The sequence below is a fragment of the Octopus bimaculoides genome, chromosome 2 (genome assembly GCF_001194135.2).
Source record: "Octopus bimaculoides isolate UCB-OBI-ISO-001 chromosome 2, ASM119413v2, whole genome shotgun sequence".
NCBI lineage: Eukaryota > Metazoa > Mollusca > Cephalopoda > Octopoda > Octopodidae > Octopus > Octopus bimaculoides.
The window spans coordinates 189,017,539-189,026,260 of NC_068982.1; positions in this window are offsets into that span (position 1 = coordinate 189,017,539).

Sequence of the window (8,722 nt, forward strand, 5' to 3'; positions counted from 1 at the left end):
TATATTGTTATTAGAATTTGACATAATCTTTTAATAATAATAATAATAATGGTTTCAAATTTTGGCAAAAGGTCAGCAGATTTTTGGGGGAGAAGTGGATTACACTGACCCCCACTAGATTTTGAACTCAGAATGTAGAGATGAATGAAATGCCACTAAGCATTTTCCCCACCATGCTAACAATCATGCCAGCTTCCTGCCTCAATAATAATAATAATGATAATAATATTAATAATAACAAGAGCACTCACAGAGCACAAACCTCCGCCAAGGCAACACCAATGTCCTCTCAACGATTAGCCAGAGATGATTTTTAAAATGAGAAAACCTGAAATAAACTTGACTGCTCTCACAAACAAGGTACTGGATCAACCCCCAAATCTAACCAGTTTGTGCCAGTCACGAGGCCAAACATCCCTGAAAGTTTCATCTGAATCCATCCAGCGGTTCTTGAGATATCTTGTCCATGGACAGACAAACAAACAAACACAACTGAAAACAATATCTCTGCCTTCACTAAGGTGGGGGTAATAATAATAATGATAGTAAAATCATTCCTCCTCATTGATATGGCTGTCCCAATCGATATAAACGTATCTGTCAAGATCTACCAAAAACTGAGCAAGTATAAAGATCTTGAAATAGAAATTGGCAATACAAAACCAAATATATGACACCCTGGGCATAACACCAACATGAACGTCTAACTTGTTGTCTCTTGAGGTCTCTGGGTGCGACTTGGAGCCAACTTGTATAAGTGCAAAGCAAAAGTCAAACATATAGTAAGAAGAAGAAGAAGAAGAAGAAGAAGAAGACGACTAAAACAATACCTGTTGTCATAGGTGCCCGATGAAATGTTAGTGTCACAAAGAGGCAGAGAAAGAGAAGCAGGTGTCTTTCCAAAAGACACCTGCTTCTGTTAGAGAAGGTGATCCAGTATCAAATGATGGAACATTGGAGCGTAACAGAGAAATAGAGAGGCAGAAATAGGTGTCTGGCTATAGAGGGGGGACATGGCTACCCAGAGAAAGAGAGCGAGGTACAAGAAAGAGGTGAGAAACAGGTGTGCTGATGTAAAGGTAATACTTGGTTACCTGGTCAGAGGGAAAAGCAAAAGAAGGTGAGAGTGACCAATCCTTTCTATTATAGGCACAACACCTGAAGTTTTTTGGGAGAGGGGTCTTGTTGATTATATCAACCCTAGAGCGTGACTGGTACTTATTTTATTGATCCCAAAAAGATGAAAGGCAATGTTAACCTTGGCGTAATTTAAACCCAGAACATAAAAATGGACAAAATGCCGCTAAGCATTTTTCCCAGCATCCTAACAATTCTGCCAGCTCGTCACCTTTAATAATAATAATAATAATAATAATAATAATAATAATAATAATAGTAATAACAATAATAATCTTTTCTATTATAGGTGCAAGACTGGGAGGGGTGTAGTCAATTACATTGGTCCCCAGTGCGTAACTGGTACTTAATTTATTGACCCCGAATGGATGAAAGACAAAATTGACCTCGGTGGAATTTGAACTCAGAATGTAAAGACAGATGAAATGCTGCTAAGCATTTTGCCCACTGTGCTAATGATTCTACCAGCTCACTGCCTTCTGCCTTAATAATAATAATAACAATAATAATAATAATAATAATAATAATAATAATAGTCCTTTCTACTGGAAGCACAAGACCTCAAATTAGGGGAAGGGATTTAGTTGATTACATTGACCCCAGTGCATCACTGGTATCTGTTTTACCAACCCGGAAAGGATGAAAGGCAAAGTCGACCTCTGCAGAATTTGAACTCAGAACGTAAAGACCAGTGAAATATTGGGAAGCATTTCATCTAGCACACTAACAATTCTGCCAGTTCACCACCTTCTTGTTGTTGTTGATGATGATGATGATGATGACGAGGAGGAGGAGGAGGAGGAGGAGGAGAAAAAGAAGGAGAAGAAGAAGAAGAAGAAGAAGAAGAAGAAGAAGAAGAAGAAGAAGAAGAAGAAAGAGTAGAAGAAGAATAAGAAAGAGAAAAAGAAGAAAGAGAAGAAGAACAACAACAACAACAATAATGATGAGGATGATGATGCTGATGATGACGAGAAGGAGGAGGAGGAGCGTAGGAGGAGAAGAAGGAGAAGAAGAAGAAGAAGAAGAAGAAGAAGAAGAAGAAGAAGAAGAAGAAGAAAGAGTAGAAGAAGAAGAAGAATGAGAAAAAGAAGAAAGAGAAAAAGAAGAAAGCGAAGAAGAACAACAACAATAACGATGATGCTGATGATGCTGATGATGCTTACTTATCACAGAGGGCTACTCATTACAAAACCGTTTACACATTGGAAACAGTTCTTGAGTCTTTAGACTTTTTTTCTTTCTTCCAATTCCGATATCTGAATATCTTTACCGATGCTGAACAATCACATGTTTCCTTACATTTTACTACCATTTCACCGTAACACAGCAGTCAACAGGAACAGAGTTGTAAAAGATGACTAAGTTGACCTCGTTATTCGGCTGCCTCACTCACTGGTGCTTATTTCATCGATCTCGGTTGAAATGTGAGGTCTTCCCCAGTGGGATTTGAACTCACAACGTAGAAGACTCCAACCTAATTCACACAATGCAATTCACACACTCCTCTCTTCTACTGCTTTACTCCTTCTTCCTCTCTTCCTATCACATGATTATATTGGTTATCTTAGGCGCTGTAGAAGGAATCAATGACTGTAGGAAACAGTTGCTCTCTACTTGATCAACCCAGCGAGAACTTAAAATGCAGTGTCAACCCAAGTGGGATTTGAACTCAAGAATAAAAAGAACAAAAAGAAATCCCAAGAGACACATTTATTTATTGTTGCATTTTATTATTTATTGTTGCATTTTATTATTTATTTTTGCATTTTATTTATTGTTGTGTTTTATGGCACACGAGGAGCCTCTAGATCATTACTCAGTATGCTAAGAACAGCACCCAATCTTCCTCAATTTATCTTTTATCTTCTTTTATCTTTTATTTGTTTCACTCATTTGACTGCGGCCATGCTGGGGCACCGCTGTAAAGAATTTTATAGTCAAATGAACTGTCTCCTGTACTTATTTTTTTGAAGGCCTGGTACTTATTCTCTCAGCCTCTTTTACTAAACTGCTAAGCCATAGGGACATAAACACACCAACCCCAGTTGTCAATCAGTAATGGGGGGGAGGGGACAAACACATACACACACACACATATGTATATATTTGATGGGCTTCTTTCAGTTTCCGTCTACCAAATCTACTCACAAGGCTATGGTCAGCCTGAAGCTGCAGTAGAAGACACCCAAGGTGCCACGCGGTGGGACTGAACCCAGAACCAAGTGGTTGGGATGGAAACCTGTTACCACCCAGCCACCCCTGTGATCTTAGCACTTGGGTGGTACTTTATGTTATCGATCCTGGAGGGGGGAGGAGGAGGATGGAAGGCAAAGCTGGACTCAGACCACAAAGGGCTGCAAGAAATACCACAAGGTATCTCTTCAGACATTCCTTTTGATTCTGTCAGTTTGCTGAGGGCAACTGAGAGGCACTACTTGTGCTTTTAGTGTTGATGTTGTTGTTGATGATGTTATTGTTAATTGTTGTTGTTGCTGTGGTGGTGGTGGTGGTGGTGGCAATGATGGTGGTGGTGGTGGTGGTGATGATGAGAATAGTAATGGTGGTGGCCGTGGTCATCGTGGTGGGTGTGGTGGTGGTGGTGGTGATGGTGATGGTGTTCATGAGGATGATGTTGTTAATTGTTGTTGTTGTTGTTGTGATGGTGGTAGTGGTGGTGACGATGGGAATAGTAATGGTGGTAGTGGTGGTGATGGTGGGTGTGGTGGTGGTGTTGGTAGTAGTGGTGATGATGGTGGTGATGGTGTTAATTGTTGTTGTTGTTGTTGTTGTTGTGGTGGTGGTGGTGGTGGTGTTGGTGGCAATGAGAATGGTAGTGGTGGTGGTGATGGTGTTGTCGCCAAAAATGGTAAGTAGGAAAAAGAATTGCTATGGGATTCCAGAAAGAACAAAAGAGCGAGAATGAAGAATCTAATGAAGAAGACATCCAGTGTTGTGACGAGGATGCTGAGGAAATAGGATGATACTGAAACAGACAAAAACAACAAATAAACAAAGACAAAAACCCAATAAACAAATAATTAATTAGAAAGGAATATGTCTGATTGAGTAAAGAATAATTATAAGTGTCAAGTTGTCCATGATTAGAAAATTACTAATTATAAATTACTGAACAGAATTCTTTTTGTGAACGAAGATGTGGTGAGTGTGTGTGTGGACGTCCGTGATTGTGTGTGTGTGTGTGTGTGTGTGTGGACGTCCGTGATTGTGTGTGTGTGTGTGTGTGTGTGTGTGTATGTATGTATACACATGCTGGATAGATGGACAAACAGGTGGATGGATGGAGAAACAGAGGGATGGACGGACGGACGGACAGATGGATGCCTGTTTATTTATCAAGTAAGTGTGACTGTTTATGATACTGGAAAGTGTTTACAGTTCTATATTTAAGAGATGAGGAATTATGTACATTATTTACATTTGACGGATATTTGACAGATATTTGACGGATATTTGATGGATATTTGACGGATATTTGATGGATATTTGTCCTCATCTTGTTTGTTGTTAACTTAACGTTTCAGCTGATATACCCTCCAGCCTTCATCAGGTGTCTTGGGGAAATTTCGAATCTGGGTTCTCATTCCTATGGTATTTTTCGATGTTATTATTATTATTATTATTATTATTATTATTATTATTATTATTCTGCAACTGTTTTGGCAAGGTTTTTACAGCTGGATGCCCTTCCTAACACCAACCACTCAGCAGAGTGGACTTAGTACTTTTTACATGGCACAAGCACAGGCGAGGTTAGATTAGGCAAGGTTTTTACAGCTGGATGCCCTTCCTGACACCAACCACTCAACAGATGTTTTATTCAAATAATTGTTGTACACATGTAAATGCAGATGTTACAAGTACTAGAAAAAAAAATATGGACGCTTGTACAGATATTACTGTGGTCACTTTCACCATCATATACAGCCTACCTGATATCGTGTACCACCATCAATGATTCAGTGAGTTGACCCATTAATATGATGATCCATCAAAACCTTTCTTCTCTTTTGCTCTTTCTTCTCTTTTGCTTCTCACAGAAATCCCACTTTTCCTTCTCTCTTCTGCCTCTTCTAGTTCAAACCTTCTGTCTGCTGTAAAAAGACAGTGCTTATACACTGACCCAACACACACATCAACCACACCCTCCACATTCCTCTTGCTTTCCATTTGCCTCACCCTCATGTCCACACACACACCTCTTCTTATTCATGCTTCCTTAACAGTTACACACACACACGGCAGGCTTCTTTCAGTTTCTGTCTACCAAATCCACTCACAAAGCCTTGGTTGGCCAGAGGCTATAGTAGGAGACATTTGGCCAAGGTACCATGCGATGAGATTGAACTCAGAACGATGTAGGTGGAGAGCTAGTTTCTAACTACACGACCATGTGTGTGCCCATATGTGTGTGTGTGTGTGTGTATACATAAATATATATATATATGGAGAGAGACAGACAGACAGTCAGTCAGGTAAATAGACTGAAAGATAGACAGGGAGAAAAACTGAGAGAGAGAAAGAGAGAGAGAGAATAATACAGTTTCAATTTCCAGCTGTAATTATTTTATTTCCTTTCTCTGTCTGTCACATGACTCCAAAATGGTATTATGTTTAGACATGCCGACTCTTTGACTCCCAAGTCATTACTATTTGATATGGGTTATTAAATTTAATTGAGGTGAATCAAAGTATTTAAGAAGAGAATGAGATGTCATACTTCCTCTTTCAACTGAGGCTGTCGAGTTTGTTGCAAAAAAATTTGAACGTGTCTACACATTTAACCTGCAAGAAAGAGCAGCCATACCTTCTTTATATTAACACCATCACATTAGATGATATATATTTTGGCAAAAAGAAGGATGAGACAGCTACACTTTGGATTCGTCAGTTCAAAAGACATTTCGCCAAGGTACCATGCAATGAGATTGAACTCAGAACCATGTAGGTGGAGAGCTAGTTTCAAAAGCTATTAACTCCATCACCAAATTCAACCTGAGTCTGATTTATGTGGTATAACAGATCCAACTATTTTACCAATAAATATTTGTTTGTGGACCCTAAAGTAGCACAAAAACCAACCTTATACACAACAAATATCATGATTTGACTTTGACATATCTATTTATTTCTTACTGTTATGCCTGACTGAACCCTAAACAATAACAAGATTCCATATCAAATGAGAATAACTCTCTCCACCATGTCTTTCTATCAACCTACAACCCCAAAACACATACTTCCTTCATTCATTGCTTTCCACACAACCATTTCCTCAGTTTTCTTACACCACTTGTGATTCTTATTCACAGTACTTCACTTGCCAATAGAACAACCTGCCAAAGACCGAATGAACCAAAGTAAACTACAGTCTGATGATGGCAAGCACACTAAAACTTTGAAGTTACTGTTAACTTTTTCCTGTAAAAATCAATGAATATGTACTCCACTAGAAATTATTGAGAGATCATCATCATTTCACGTCCATTTTCCATGATGGCATGGGTTAGATGGATTAGCAGGAGCTGGTCAGCTGGAGAGCTGCACCAGGTTGTTTTGGCAAGGTTTCTATGGCTGGATACCACTTTTACAGAGTCTACTGGGTGCCTTTTACATGGCACCAACCTGGAGGCTTTGTATGTGGTGCTAGCACAGGCGTTTTTATTATTTCTTTATATATCCATGCTGGTGGCACATAAAAAGCACTATCCAAATGTGATTGATGCCAGTTCCACCTGACTGGCTCTTGTACCGGTGGCACGTAAAAAGCACCCACTACATTCTCGGAGTGGTTGGCGTTAGGAAGGGCATCCAGCTGTAGAAACACTGCCAGATCAGACTGGAGCTTGGTGCAGCCGCTGGCTCTCCAGACCTCAGTCAAACTATCCAACCCATGCTAGTATGGAAAATGGATGTTAAACAATGATGATGATGATGATAATGATGATGATGATGAAAAACTTGACATAAAACAAAATCTAATACACACACACGCATTTACACAATAATACCCAATGGAAATTAAAGTATGCACCTCTTTGGTTATTTTGTTTCATGCTTTCCCAATTCTGCTACCCACTGTTGCTGTTTTCTCTGCTGTTACGACCAAACTTTCTACCATTCCAATTCCCCCATAGACTTATTGACTGAAAATAAAAACAAAACCCAAATAAAGTCCAATTTGAAGGCGTGTCTTAAGAAAGTACATTCTGATAGATCTAACAGTTGGTGAGTTGGTGCCAAAGTAAGGGGTGGAATTTGATGAGAAATAAATTTATGACATACATGTATGTACGTGTATATATATATATATACATATATATATGTGTGTGTGTGTGTGTGTGTATGAAATATACTGGAAAATATTGAAATGAAAGAGAAAAAAAATGAGGCAGTTATACATACATATATTCATATTGTATTTATATATATTAGAAAAAAATTGAGATGAAAGTCTAGAAAAAGAAGCAGGCATTCATACATCGAAACATTCTGGCAGAAAAGGAGAATAGAAGAACGAATAAATGAGCACAGAAAGGAAGGAAGGAAGGAACGGAGGGAAGGAGGGAGGGAGGAAGGAAGAGCTAGAGAAATATTTGCACTAAACCATTATTTGCACCAAGACCAGGATAATTCTAGATTGAATGTATAGATTTATCGATATGGAAGAATAGCAATGAGAGAGTAGTGATAAATGGTAAGGAATCAGAAATTCTTGTATTTGATGTCTGTGAAAGGAGAACAATGCTAGTGGGGTGCCCTGGCAGGTGGTTGTCTCAAACTAATGTGAGAGTTTTACTTTTTGGGTACAACATTAGGTGTAAACAGCCTAATTCACAACTTCAAACTGTGTGAACGATGACCAAAGGTGGGAACCGTTAATTGAGAAGTTAACTTCGTTAACTGTTAACCAAAAAGTTAACTTTGAATACTGTTAATCAGTTAGTTATTTCCTATTGTAACAGAAGTTATTGATAAACGATTAACGTTAATTTTTATTAAAGAAAAAAACAAAAAACCAGTTTTTGCCCTAAAACCACCTAAAAACACCTGTAAAAAGTGCCAAAACTATTAAATCCGTTAACTTTAATTGAATTGAAGTTAACGGAAGTTAACTCAAGTTGACATGACTTAACGAAAGTTAATTGTAATGGAGGTTAATTAATCTGATAATGATTTCCAAAGTTAACTTTAAAGTAAAATCGTTAACAAAAATGTTAACTTTGTCAATTAACAATTAATGGATTAACAGTTTGGTGCTCAGGTTTGACACTGACCAACTCTCAAAAGGGTATGAGGTATCAGACCGTTTTTAAAGATAGGGACAGCATTCAAATGTCTTTAATGCTTGAGTTTTTCATCATCATCATCATCATCATCATCATCATCATCATCATCATCATCATTTAGCATCTGCTTTCCATGCTGGCATGGGTTGGAAGGTTTGACTGGGGTCTGGCAAGCCAGGAGGCTGCACCAGGCTCCAGTCTGATCTGGCAGAGTTTCTACAGCTGGATGCCCTTCCTAATGCCAACCACTCCGAGAGTGTAGTGGGTGCTTTTTACAT